The following is a 15295-nucleotide window of genomic DNA, read 5'->3' on the forward strand; positions in this document are numbered from 1 at the left end:
CAAAGCAAAAGTATCTTGACCTCTCAGTCATCCTTCCCTCTTTAATTTTCAGTCTTTCTTATACTTTCTCCTTCCCTGCCACATACAAATAAGCTCAGATTTCCACCATTATTAAAAATCCTCACTTAACCCTTCTATCCTCCTAGGTTATAGTCCATTGTCTGCTCCCTTCTGTTTATAACAAGTGCCTCTATCCTTTTCCTCTGCTGTTACTTCTCAGTCCTTTATAATCCAGTTTCCCACCTTCCTTGTGGTTGACTGTCTCCAGTTACCAGTAATCTCTTCTTTGCTAGATCTGATTCCCTAATTCTTAGTCTTCAACCTCCTTGATCTCTGGGGAGCATTTGACACCAATAACAACCTCTCCTTCTTGAATCCTTTTTGCTACCTGGCTTTTCATGTTCCCGTTTCCCTCCAGACTTTTCTCCTATGTCTCCGCTTCTCCGGCTCCTTTGCTGGATCCTCAGCATAATCCATCCCCTAAGCGTGCATGTCTCCTAAGGTTTTGTCCTTGTGCCTTCTCTTTCTGTGTGTGCTTTCTCTTAGTAAGGTCATCAGCTCCCATGGTCTTAGAGATAGTCTTCATGTTGCTGAGCTCAGATTTCCATGTCTAGCCTTCTCTTTTCTGAGTGACCTCCACCTGTTTGTTGGACATATCCAACAAGATATCGCATAGTAAACCAAACTCTTTTCATAATCCCTTATTGTCTGACTTGGGACCTTATCATTCCACTGAAACTCCTCTCTCCCAAGTCACTAACAATCTTTTAGTTGCCAAAATTAGCCTTTTCTCAGTCCTCATTCTCCTTGACCTCTATGTAACCTTTGAAATATTAATCATTCTACCCTTGAAATTTTCTTCTCTCTTGGTTTTTGGCATATGACTCTTTCTTGGTTCTCCTCCCATTTGATTGCTTTTTCTCTGCCCCCTTTGCTAGATCCTCTTCCAGTCCATGTGATCTAATCAGGGTTCTGTCCTGGGTCCTCCTCTTTTCCCCTTCACTACTCTTTCACTTGGTAATCTTGTCAACTCCATGAATTTAATTAACATCTCTATATTATTGATTCTCAGAAATACCTAACCTTTCCTAAACTCTCTTTTGACTTCTAATCTTGCATCTCCAACTGCCTTCAGACATCTTGAACTGGATGGTCAGTAGAGATCTTAAACTCAATATACCCAAAACAGAACTCCTTATCTTTCCCTTAAATCCTCTTCTATCCCCCACCTTCCTTTTTCCTGTAGAGGACAACATCATCCTTATTAAGAGTCATCTTGAATTCCTTGTTTGATCTGTCATCAGGGTCTGTCAGTTATACCTTTGCAATATCTCTCAAATATGCCCACTTTTCTAGTGCAGACCTTCATCACCTTTTTCTTGCCTTAAGGCTCTCCCTAATCCAGTACATTTCCATTTAGCCATACATAAAGTGATTTTTCCTAAAGTTCAGGTCTGATCATATATCGTTTCCTCCTCTTCCTTTCTCTTACCTTCAGAATCAAGTCCTGAAGTCTGTTTGGCATTCAGAATCCTAACCCCCCGCCCTCCTAACATTGCAGTCTTCTTACAACACTTTATTCCCCAATGTTATGTTTGGTTATTCCATAGACAAGGCACTCCATCTCTCAGCTCTGGGCATTCTCTCTATCTGTTTCCAGGATTTGGAATGCTCTTCCTTTTGCACTCTGACCTCCCTGGCTTCCTTTAAGTTCTACTTAGATTAAAAGCCATCTTCTACAGGATGTCTTCCCCAATCCCTTTTAATTTTAGCATCTTCCCTTTGTTTATCACTTCCTATTTATCTTGTATATAGGTTGCTTTTCAAATATTTGTTTGCATGTTGTCTTCCCCAATAGATTGTAAGAGCCTGTCTTTGACTCTTTTTGTTTCCACCACTCAGCATAATGTCTGGCGTATAATAGTCACTTGATAAATATTGATTGATTGATCCAGTGCTTCAATCATTATCTTCCACTGATGTTCCCCCAATGTTCTTCCACATTTCCCTCTCTCTGTTGAGGGAACAAGTACCCTTCATGTCACTGAAGTTTGGAATTTGAAAGTCTTTTGCTTTAACATCTTGAGCATCATATCTTTTCCCCTCACTTACATAGCTACTATCCTCATTTAGTGCTCATCACCTTTTGATCATATTATCTTAATAGTCCCTGAAATAGCCTACCAGATTTTTTCCATTCCTGTTCTAGTGCACTCTCCATATAATTGCCAAATTATCTTCTGAAAGCATAGATAACTACTCCTGCTTGAGAACCTGTAAAGGCTCCCTATTGCCTCTAGACTAAAGTATAAACTCTCAGTTTAGCATTTCAAGTTTTTTCTAATCTGACTCTAGCCTACCTTTCCATGCTCATAGCACACTTTTTTTTTTTTACTCTCTACATCATAGCTAACTGATTGTCGGCTGGTCCCTGGACTTGACCCTCCATTTCTGGTTTCCGTACTTTTTCATGGGCTTCTGCCCTACCTGACATGTATTCCCCCCTCAAATTCAACTCTTAGAATCTCTTGTTGCCCTCAGTGCTCAGCTTACATTCCATTCCTCAATAGGAGGAATTGATGGATTTTTAAATCGCCTTGGTTGTTAGTGCTTTCTCCCATTTTCGTCAATGACTCTGTTTATACGTGTCTGTTTTTATGTGGTTTTTGTGGTGTTCTTCTTTTTTAAAATATAATAGTTCTCTGTGGGAGCAGGTTTCTTGGGGAGGTTTTCTGGAGGCAGCCTTAGTTTCAGTTCAGAGTAATAATCATCTCAAATACAGCCAGCTGTTAAAATCCAAACGTTTATTTTCTCCTTGTCTGGGGCTGGACAGCTTTCTGAAGAGCCTTTCAGACCAGCCTTGGTCTCAGTGGAGGAAGTGCAGGAGGCCAGCCACCACAGTGGTGAGATGAAGTGAATGAATCTGGTTCCACCTCCGAGACTGGGCTTCTTCTGAACTGACTCACTTCACTAACTCAGCTCCTTTTTATGCTCTTTTAGAGGTATGAACTCAAAGGTTGACTCCTCCTCTGAGAGAATGGGATGTGGGTTTCTGACTTGTGAATCTCATACTGAATACTGACTTGTGAATCTCCCAAAAGTGTGAACTCCAATGAGTACTTAAATACATTAGTGAGCTAGAGAATTTGCTAAGTACCATGCTAAATTAGGCAACTGACATCACTTTGTAAGTTTTTCCCAGGAGAATCTTAGTTCCTTCAAGGCCTGAGCTGTTTTTCCATTTTGTTTTGCACACAGTAGGCACTGAATAGATGCTTGTTGAATTGAATTAGTACTTCAAGCATTAGAGTTCTGTTTGAGACCCAAGGACTTTGAGGTCCTTGCTGGACTTTGTTGAGATAAGATTGAATGATATACACAAAATCAGTAGACAGAGTGGCAAGGTAAATTATTAATCCTGCCACATATCTTGGAATTAAAAGGAATTTTATAATAGAGTAAAACATTCTAATTTTTAATAATTACCCTTGCAGATATATAATCTCATTAATTTTTTAAGAAAGTAGAAGAGGCTGTTGTTTCATGGAAGATAAGTGTCTCCTATCACATCACAGTTCTGTGAGGAAGGTAGTGGAAGTATCGTCTCCAAACAAGGCAGTGACATTTAAAGAGTAAGGGACCCCCAGGGTATAACACAGTTAGTATGTGTCAGAACTGAGATTTGGATTCTGGTCTCCTGCATGCAAGCATCCTTACCATACTGCATCCCAATCTGGGCTAACTCTCCACCTTTATCCACAATCTAGAGACACCTCTGTAGCTGGGCCTTGTTCTAGAGTTGCCTTTCATGGTGGTGGCTCTCATGGTGAAGGCTTGTAGTAAGGGTCAAGGATTCATATGGTGGGAGGGACCTTCAGTGGTGGCTGAGACCATGGTGACAACAAAGGAGCCGGTGACTAAAAAGTTTAAGGAAGCACCTTCAGGTGATACAGCTTTCTTACTGATGGATTAGCATAACCGAGTCTTACTTGAAGCAGCCCTGTACGAGGCTTTTCTACCAAAAGGCACAAGAAAGGCTGCCTGACTGATAGGTCTTGCATGAGTGATAGCAGCCTCTTATGGCTGGCTCATGGTCCACTGCTTGCTTGGGTAACGAGAAGAATAGGCTGCAGCAGTAAAAGTATTTTCCTAGTAGAATCATCAGAGCAATTCTAGGGAGAGGGATCAGTCAGTCAGCAAACATTTGTGGAGCACTTACTGTATGCCAGGCACTGTCTTAAACCTGAGGAATCCCAGCACACCAGTGAAACAGACCCCACCTTCAGAGGAGCTTGGTGTTCTCTGGAGAGATGGTGTCAGCTCACAGCTAGGAGAATGGAGGACAGATAGAAGGGAAAGCCGCAGGCTGCCTTGGCCTTTTAGCTGCCCACTTTTTGTTTTTGTCAAACATATAGACACTTTGTGATTATTGAATAACTTCATAGTTGGTGGTCACATTTTGCCTGGGTTTCTTCCTTGTACTATATCAACAAGCATCTTTTGTCTAGGAAAATTTCTAGATTTATAGGATGTATATAATGACCATTGTTGAGAGGCAGAGTCCTATTGTTTTGTTTCTGTTTTTTAATGCGAGACATTTTTCTGTGTCCTTGCACAATTCAGAATTTCTTTTCCTGCTTCTATATGTTAAAATGAAGCAGTGTCTGAAAGTAATTGAATATTTGGCATATGGAACAATCACTTATTTATAGAGCTCCTACTACGTGTCCTGCACTATATTTGGTTCAGTCAGATGGTTTTTGTCTATAAAATGCTTACCATCTATTTGGGCAGTTGAACTCTATGCATGAAACCATAATTAAATATCTGAAATTTACAGGGTATATTTGTAAAACGCTTTATGTTTATCACCCTATTTGAGCAGCACAATAATCCTGTGAGGTAAGAACTGCAGGTATTATTCCCATTTTGCAGAAGAGGACACAGAAAGGTTAAGTCATTTGCTCAGGGTCACACAGCTAGTAGGTGCTAGGTTGATGTAGAGTTCAGGTACTTTTCTGCTTATGCTACCAAATATGACTTGCTAAAAGGCATGATGCAGATCAGGAGTTGCAGAGATGTGGAGAGTGCTGGCTCTCCCTGGAGGAGAGAGCACTTGAACTGGGTCACTTTGAACAAGGGACAAGATTTGGGAAAGAAGAGAAGGCAAGGCTGAGCATTCCAGGAGAGAGAACCTGGCATGGAGATGAGTGGGGTGTGCCGGGGGATGGTGAGGTCCTTCTGGCCCGGGCCGGACCAGCACCTTGGGGAGTGCAGCGAGAAGGAGATGCTAATGCTTGTTCAAAGTGCTCTTGTGGAAAAGTCTGGAAAAAGTTCTCTGACAGAGGGAGCAGGTGTGAGAAGAGAAACAAAGTGAGATTGCCCTTGGATGCGCTGTTAGGTCTTGTGAGTATCTCCACATCTGGAAGCCAGGGCCCTTTCCATTTCACAGAGCTGCCTGCCAGTCGTCGTAGCTGCCATGTGGCTTAGGGTGAGCAGAAGGACAGGCCTCATCGAGCATGGCTTTGAGGATGCCCAGACCCCCAGAGAAAAGCAAAGAGAGATTTAATCTTGGCTGTTTAAAATCTCCTTGTACTTGCCTTTTCATTATTATTATTATTTTTTAAGAAGCCAATCTGCACCTGGCCATAAAGAGTGACATTGTGTCTGGGAAAGTGCTGTGCCAGCACACAGAGCCGTCCCACAAGAGCACTTCCCAGGTCCCCAAACGCGGGGCTGACAATCTGCAGCAGCAGTCTGCGAGGGGGGTGGGGATGGACAGCCATGGAAAGGGGGGGTGTACCCGCTAAAGCTGAGAGCTGGGGAAGAGCAACTCCAAGGCCCCAGAGGCAGTGGGATGGAAACTATTGGACTTGGCAGGATCAGGGCGTCAAATGGGCTCTAAAGCCACCACTGATGCTTTTGGGGGTCTGTGTGGGATGGGGTACAGGAATTTCACTCTGTTTCTCAAGGTGTTGCTGTTTCATTTTATCAGCAAGGCTCTAAGGTTAGAAGTTTTATTGATAGAAGTATGGATTGGATGGAATTAGAAATCTTGAAGCAACTAAAAATATCACTTCTTGCCAGGAAATGAGACTGCTCAAACCCTCCCTGCCCAGCTGGGAGGGCCCGGGTGAAGGGTGGAGAGTAACTGCAGTTTACCTTTTCCAGGAATTGTTACATTCACGGTGAGACCAGTCTCCGTATGCACATCACATACTGACTGCCTCTTCCTCCCTGGCTTAGGTTTGTTGTGCTGTGGATTCAGAGACTAGTGGGCCCTTGTAAGTAACCTCATTCTGAACCCAAGGCAAGGCTACCTTGTCACCGCTCAGATCCTGGAATAAACTTGAGGCATTTGCCGTGCCGGCCTTCTGTCTGACTTAATTGGGCCATTTTTAAGTGAGTATGGATAATGAATGTGTTTGATTACTGTTCTTGGTCCTGTCTTCCATTTTGCACACAGGATTGGAACTAAGGGAGAGGTACTATTCTGAACCTATTTCTGCTATTTTTTTCTTTTCTTGGCCACGTTTGAGCACAGTGTGTGAGTAAATGATCATAACAGTGCTTATGACTCAGAATTCAGGTATGTATCTTGTTCCCATTGCCCTAATAATATAAACCCGAAGTAAGATTGATAGCAGAGAAAGGAAGCAAAAAATCTAGGGAAAATCTCTGAAGGAGTAAGAAGAGGGATGCAGAAATGGAAAGAGTCTGGTAGTACCACTTTTTCAGGCCTCCGACATGGGCCTTCACCGGCTCCTTATTGCTTATGAATGAAATCCCAACTTCTCTGCCTGGCATTCAAGGCCTATGGCCAAATAAGAGTTTTTTCCCCCTAGAAGCAACAGGGTTGTTCTCCTAAAAGTACCTTGTTCATTTTCATTTCTCTCCTTATCTCTGGTATTTTGACTTCCTTGTTTTTTTTCCCACCCATCTGAATCCTTTAAGGTCCTGTTCCTTTGCTAGTTTTTTTAAGTGATCTCTCTTTTCTCTAAACTTCATAGTCCTGTACTGCTGTTTATATAAGACAATTATATACTGCCTTATGCTGTTATTATTTTCTGTTCATTGGTTTTGTCTTCTGAATTTATAGGATTTTTGCAGACAGTACTTATTTTTCCATTTAGGAAGTCTAGGATATAGACTCTTGTCTAATCTAGATTAAATACCTCCATATCAGTCAACACAGAATAGAATAGTCTAGCAAACTAGCATGCTAGTATTCATCTTTTTAGTCTCATTACAATATTTTAGGCTTTGCTTATAACCTAGTCAAACTTCCTAAACATTTTCTGTTCTTAAAGCTTGATAATAACTTTTCCATATATGAAAGAGTAATCCCTGGTTTATTTTTATCTAATGTTTTCTGTGCTCATAAGTGAAACATTCTGCTTCTATTTCTCCAGAAGCCATATTTCAGATTCCTAGTATGACTGGGAATAGTAAGGAGAGATAGAGCCCAGATACACTGACTAGTCCTTGCATTCTTCAGACCACTAATGCCTGCTTCTGTTTGAAACATGCAAATGTTCTTTTCTACTTACTGCTGCTTTGCTGCTTCATCTACCTAAATTTCTCCATCAGGCTATTTAGTCCTAACTTAGATAAAACACAAGTCTTCAAAAAAGAGAAATAATGTTCCAGGCTGTTTTTTCCCCCCATGGTTTCTTTATATTTTAGTCAGTGATTTGTAGGCTTCAATCTGTGACTTGAGAAGAACCATGCAGGGAAGAAAAATGACTTGGTATATAACCTGTTTAGTAAATATCAAGCTTTGGGTTCAGTCCACTCTTTGTGTCCCACTATAAGATGCCAGGCTAAATTAGAATAAGAATAGATCCAACAAGGGAACCACTCTAGAGCCATTCTAGAAGAAAGCTAGACTGTTGAGGAATGTTAAATTCAGCCACAGAATTCCAGAGTGAGACACAAAGTAGATTAAAATGTAATTCAGCAGCGTTTAACTAAATAAAAATATAATTGTCACAGATAATATTTGTTTGTAGTTTTCTAAATCTGAGTCAGTGTTTATTTGAGTTTGATACTCAAATATCTCTAGTACAGAAAAACCTTCAAATTATGACTGGTTAAGAGGGACACTTAGGGATGATTTCTAAAGGTAAAGCTTAAGAGATCTTGAGCTCCAGGATCCCTGGATCCTTTTTCAAGCTGATTGTAACTTCCCCAGGTAACCATAGAACTGGCCTTGTCTGAAAATTGGGATTAGTGTGAAAACAAATTCATGTACAACTTCATGGAGATAAGAGTGCTATATATCAAGGGTTAGATGCCAGGTAGATTGATCTGCTCGGCAGTCTCAATAAACTCTCCTGCTGCCTGTGTATACCATTGCTACATATGCCAAAATGTGTGATCTTGGTCATTTTCATTGTCTTGTAACTATTTTAAAAGAAGCATACGATAGTACCATTTAACTTGGGGATTGTTTGCAGCCGTTGCATGTTTTGTGAGGTGATATTGCTAAGGTGTATATTTTGATTAGAAAACACGTTTTTCCCTTTGTTTATGACTTGTTCATTGTTCAAGCCAATGAAAAACCTTGAACGGACTGCTTTTTTCAGTGGTCACTTTAGGTGTCAACATTAAACTCTTAAAAATAAGTTGGTGAGCTATAGGGTTACCACATCAGTGGAGTGTGAAAGAGACTGAGCTTCAGGCTGTTTCCTAGCCTATAGAGCGTGAAATCATTTGGTGGCGATGCATGGCTACTGGGGCCAGTGGAGTGTAAAATAAGTTGGGGGTGTGAGTTGTGTTGTGCTGAGAGATTAGCTTCTTCATACCATAGTTTGCTTATGCCCTTGGAACCACCAAGATCCTGCTGGAACCATATATCCCATATCTTTGTCTTAGACACTTGGCTTTCTCCTGAAATGTTTCCTTCTCTGCTCCTTATTCCACTGCAGAGAGGTGAGCAATACATATGCCCAAGGTATATGTTAAAACACGCGCACACTTCTAAAAATACCATCTCTAGCTGGAATTTACTGAACAAGTTTCATTTGTTTTTAGACTTTGTAGCATGGAAGTCTTATTGTTCTTGGGACCTTCTATAAAGCTAAGACTTGTGCTAATGTCACTTTCATTGGTCATTGTTCCCATGTATACATTTCCCTGTGGAGCAGGGGAGTACTATAGGGAAGAATAAGATGTTCTGAATAATAATATGACAGAGATGGTGGGAGGAGGAAATTTAAGAAAGATTATTCATTTGGGGAAAAGAAGGGAGGGATTTCATCTCCTGACACATGGTGAGGTATCCCTACCATATGTTTTTGAGGGTGAAGCAAGGTGAATGGGGATGTTACAGACAACTATGAATTATGATTATCATCACTTTTAAATCTAGAAGGTTATTGGAGTGGACATGTACTGAGCACTACAGATCATGCATTCTTATCCTTGTCTATTTTAACCATTCTCTCTACTGTCTTTCTTGGCATTTTGGACAGTCTTAGAACTTTGTTGAGTCTTTGCAAAAGGAAAATTTTGAATATTTGTAAAGTCAATAAATTATTGTAAGAATCACAGGCATATTTGTCTCACTCCTTTTACCTCTAGGGTCCTTACTATGGGGTGTGTTGACCAGAAACCATTATTTGACATAGACAACCAAATTATTTTATAATCATTTGAATAAAATAGACTATTTTTAAAAAATGCCTATCATTACTGACTTTGTTATAATTTGAAGGTTTTTCTGTACCAGGGAAATGAAACTTGTATGGGAAATTGCCTTTGAAAAGGGAAAGGTTATCATATGAGGTGAAATATGCTGAAAATTAGCATAAAAATTTACTAGTTCAGAGAGTAGTTAAGTAACAAAAGCAGCACCCTCTTATTAGGGAATTATATAGGTAATTAAACAAATAAGAGAAATGATATTCTTTTTTTCTTGCCCAAGAGATGTTGTTTACTCTTAGTAAAGTCAGTTTGGGCAGTACTTAAGGTGGGAAGCAGTGTTTTCTCAAATGCTAAATAGTCTTTGTAGAATAAAGCTCTTGACCAGTCCTTATATGGCATTTTTTTTGCAACCATTTAATTAATTTCAACTCAGACATTTATTAAACACCTGCTGTGTGTAAAACAATATGCCTGAAAAGTGGGAACTCAAAAATATGACATAAAATCTTTTCAAGAAGCTATTGTCTAAGATAATGGATAATGTCATTTATCATATTCATTGATGAAGAGGAGAACATCTAAATTTTTTTCAAAATATTTACCTTGTTTAAAATTTGCTTTGTCTTTGAAATGACTTCCTGGTGGTAATAGCTACTCAAATGTTTATTGATTGATTAATTGATTACATCTTAACCCTGTACTGATTGATTGGATCAGCAGTTGAGGGAAGCAGTTTATTAGTAGACGTTGCAGTGATATCTTCTGCCCACCAGAGGGACTAAGCTTAGCCTTGATCCAAATCACAATGGTCTATTTATTGAAAGGAGGGTTTCTTGCCTCTTTCAGCATAGCCTGTGGACAATACCGGTCTAGAAACGTTGTTAAAATAGGAATGAGGGCTGATCTAGCTCCTTGTCTTATTAATCATTCTAATTGTTCTTCTAGGAGAGTGATTTTCAATCTTTTTTTTTGTTGTTGTTTCTACAAACCATTGTTCCATTCGTTTCTTCACCAAAGCCACATCTCATACTTCACTGTAGTTTGTTAAGAATCAGTGCTGCTTTTGATGAGATACCAATGATATGTGGCCTTTCTGTTTATTAAATATCTAATTCTGATCCTTATTGTCAGAAAGAAAATTATGTCCTATTAGAGTATAAACATCAGTATATAGAAGAGATTCGCTTACAAAATAGAAATATTCATACTTTCAGAGTCATTATTGAAAGAATAGACTCTCTTGGCCAAATATTTTACCTAGGAATGAGAAAAAGAGATAGCATGTGTTTGTTTCTCAGTAGCTAATCTGCTACAAGTAAGCGCTTTGAATTTTTAAACATTATTTTCTTTCTATTTAGTTCTGTTCTTAGGTAGTTTCTTTATGAATTTAATTTTAACCTGAATTCTGTGCACTTAGAAGGATCTTTTCTGATTAAAATAATAATAAAACTAAAATAAAAGGCAAGATAAAGGGAGAAAAAAGCTCTTGTATGTTAATGCAATTTTATTCTTTTTAATGCCTCTTAAATATATTAAGGTGTTGCTCTCTTATTTCCCAGTTCCTTTTCCCCCCAGAATACTTTAAACTATTGACATCCAAGTAAAATGGTAAATACTGTTTTGGGGAGGATCCTTTTAAGGATAAGCTCTATGTGTTTCCCTTATTTTTTTTTTTTAAATCTTAGATTTTTGTAGTCACTATCATTTTCATTGAGTCTGCCAGTTTATATTTCCAATAAATTATTCCAGACTATAACCAGAGCTCTCTCCCACACAAACTCTCTGGGTCAGCAGTACCCACTAAGGGTAGGTAGGGTAACATGCAGGCAAAAAGATCCAATCAAATGTTTGATTAGCCTTAAAATAAGGCATATGCAGATACAGAGGTGGCTGGTCAGACCTGGTCACTTCCTAAGACGGTATAGTATTTCTATCCATGGGGAGACATAACTGTAGAAATAACTGAAGTGACTGATGGATTCATAGGTATAAACACAAGGCATTAAAGTTATTGTTCCATTCCAGAATATACTTTCTTATCATTTCTAATTGCCAAATTCATACTTATGATTGGTACTTCACCTTGGATGATTTATTTACTCTCGGGTAGAAAGAGGTATATCTCCAGTGTAGTAGAGGGAGGCCATTCACCTTGCAGTGCTGGCAGAGCTGACTATCTCTTAGACTTGATGGGTGCTCCAGCACATTGCAGAATTAAAGCACAGGTCTAGGACTTGGGTTCCCTTGTTCTAGTATCACCAAATTATAGTTAAGTACCTTGTCCATGAGTTTTTTGTTTTTCATTCCAAAACAGATAAGATGTGACTATTTAGTTGATAGGTTTGAGATCTGTCTGAGAACTTGGGCCAGAAATTCATAACAGTGCAAAGGGCATAAGCAGAAATGAAGTTAGAAAATATAGGCCTCAGCCTGCATCCAGTTTTTGAAGGGTAGAAGAGGAAACAGAGTTTGAAAAGTGTCTCAGAATTTGGCATAGACTGGGCAAGTCAGCCCACTAAGGTAGCTCAAGTGGGATTGTTGATGATAGGGGTTAGGCTGCTTGCCCTTTGCCCTAGTTTTAAGCACCTTTAGTTTGAGTACAGAAAGATTATGTGGTATACTCCAGGCCTCAAAGGACTTGTAAGATTGTTGACTCCAGGATTGACAAAAGTCTGAGTAGAAGATGAAGAAATTGAAACTATTTCTAACCATATGAAAAGATGCTCCAAGTCATTATTAATTAGAGAAATGCAAATTAAGACAACTCTGAGATACCACTACATACCTGTCAGATTAGTTAGAATGACAGGGAAAGATAATGCGGAATGTTGGAAGAGATGTGGGAAACCAGGGACACTAATACATTGTTGGTGGAACTGTGAATGCATCCAACCATTCTGGAGAGCAGTTTGAAACTATGCTCAAAAAGTTATCAAACTGTGCATACCCTTTGATTCAGCAGTGTTACTACTGGGCTTATATCCCAAAGAGATCATAAAGAGGGGAAAGGGACCTGTATGTGCACGAATGTTTGTGGCAGCCCTGTTTGTAGGGGCCAGAAACTGGAAACTGAATGGATGCCCATCAGTTGGAGAATGGCTGAATAAATTGTGGTATATGAATATTATAGAATATTATTGTTCTGTTAGAAATGACCAACAGGATGATTTCAGAAAGACCTGGAGAGACTTACATGAACTATTGCTGAGTGAAATGAGCAGGGCCAAGAGATCATTATATACTTCAACAACAATACTATATGATGACTAATTCTGATGAACTTGGCCATCCTCAGCAATGAGATCGACCAAATCATTTCCAATGGAGCAGCAATGAACTGAACCAGCTACGCCCAGCAAAAGAACTCTGGGTGATGACTAAAAACCATTACATTGAATTCCCAATCCCTATATTCATGCCCACCTGCATTTTGGATTTCCTTCACAAGCTAATTGTACAATATTTCAGAGTCTGATTCTTTTTGTACCGAAAAATAACGCTTTGGTCATGTAAAAAAATAAAAAACAAAAACAACAACAAAAAAGTCTGAGTAGATCCTTGGGGAAATTCTAATGATTCTCACTCATACCCTTGAATACACACATAGATAGCTATATCCCCTGCTTTCATGGAATCTGCAGTACATTTTCCCAGAGCTGATAAGTTAGACATGCACAGGTATCTCTGACTTTTGATGTAGTTTTTCAAACCCTACTAAAAATTGAGCTCAGCTATTTCTTCTGAGCTGTAAATTGGTAGAGTCCATTGGACCATCATTTAGAGAGAATGAAATTATATTTTCAGCCATGTTTATGATTAGGGCAAAGCAAGTGTTGGTATTTCTTTTCAGGAGGTTTAACCTGATTATGTATCTTAATATTACTGGGCTTCTGACCGCTGATATATGGCTTAGATCGATGGTGGTTTGGAGAAAGCAGAACAAGTTCCATCCATCATGCAGAGGCTCCATAGAAGCTGGCTTATAATGCTGCTTTCACCAAGCAGCCATCTATCCATCCATCTATCCATCAGTAGGATGAAATGAGATTTAGCGGAACAGGCAGCAGGAACTCTGAGACACTTTCTAACCAATAGTTGCAGCCATGGCTGAGGTCTGACCACAAAGTATAACAGTGGGGCTTGGAGGGATGTGGAAAGCAGTACAATCTCCTTCCCGTCACTGCTAGCTTAGCTTGTACTACAATATGAGGCAGTGGCAGCAGCACTGCCTTCCGTATTCAATTTAATTGAAGTTTGAGTGAATGTGGAGCTTTAGCAAAGGGTAACTTTGTCAGGTTGAACAGAAACATTTGAAGTAGAAATTTTCTCTTTGAAAATATTATTTAGCTGGGAAAGAAATAGTATTTAGCTGATTTTCATTTTACTTGGGATCCTACCAGAAATTAGCCTTAAATCCATTTCTTCTATTGATGGAACACCTTGCAACTGAGAAATGTACTGAGAATGGTACAGTCTCATCTACGAAGGAACCTCTGGGAAATTCTTAGGTTTCCATAAACTGGAGGGGATGAGTATGATATAGTTAAAGTAAATTCACAGATAATCCAAATCCTTTTTCCATCCTTTCCACAGTTGTTAGCAAGTGGCTAAAACTATGGAAAGACCCAAAAATTGAGGACAGAGGTTCCGGTGCTGCTGCTGGCACTGTCTGTGTGACCTTGGACAAGGTATTTCAGCACTCTCAAGTTCAGGTATTTTATGTATAAATTGAGGGCACTGAGCAGGTATCTAAAGTCTTGTGAGTTCATGGTGCTTACTAGAAATGAGCCAAAATATGAAGATGAAGAATAGAGTTGGGAGGCTAAGGAGGAGATAAATAAGTTAGATAATCCATAAACTAGATAATCAGCCTCTGGATAATTGATTGTTAACTATATCTCCTTGATTGCTGGACTGTCTCATCTCAGTTTGTATTCTGAGGGAATTTATTTGATACCATTTGTTTATCCATTTGCCACCTATCCTGTTCTTGGGTAATGAATGCCTCTCCCTGGCCATGGTCAGTGTCCTTGATATGTTTATGTGGATGTCACAGCCCACTTCACAGTAAAGACCCCCATTCTTTGTTCTAAAGTCTTCGTTTTTGTTTCAGATTGGGGGGAGGGGTTGAAGGGAGCCTAATGTACCGGAGATGCCTCGGAAATGAGAGCCTTGGATGAATTCCTGGCCCTATTGATCCACCGGCAGTTTATGCATCCTGACATTCATAATCTCAGTAGGCTGCTGATGTTCCTGATTAATGGGCCCAGGGGCTGTCCATCCGTCACTTCACATTAATTACTGAAGAGGTGTTTTTCCAGTGATTTACCTGACAGCGGGCTGTGATGAATACCCCTAAACAGAGTGGGCAGTGATTAATCACAGGGCCACACCCCTCCCCCACTCTCTCTTCCCCCTAACCACAGGCCAGCTTTGGGATCTGACCAAGGAGTGCCCCCTCCTCACCAGCCATCTATCTCCATAAATGCTTGTGGATGCATATTTATCAGGGCATGGGGCCTGGCAGATAGCATTCTAGTATTTGTGCCAAAGATGATGAAAAATAAATCTTCCCACCAGAAAGGGGCATCTAACAGGCATGTGTATGGGGACAAAGAAAAGCATGGGAGCTGCCTTTGTATCTCTC

The 15295-nt window shown here is 39.8% G+C and overlaps 1 protein-coding gene across 1 annotated transcript in view; it reads left to right on the forward strand.

Annotated features, from left to right (window-relative positions):
• Nucleotides 1-15295, forward strand: part of R3HCC1L (R3H domain and coiled-coil containing 1 like) — a 104653-nt gene that overhangs the window by 24765 nt on the left and 64593 nt on the right. The window lies entirely within an intron of this gene.

The sequence above is a fragment of the Sarcophilus harrisii genome, chromosome 2 (genome assembly GCF_902635505.1).
Source record: "Sarcophilus harrisii chromosome 2, mSarHar1.11, whole genome shotgun sequence".
Taxonomy (NCBI): Eukaryota; Metazoa; Chordata; class Mammalia; order Dasyuromorphia; family Dasyuridae; genus Sarcophilus; species Sarcophilus harrisii.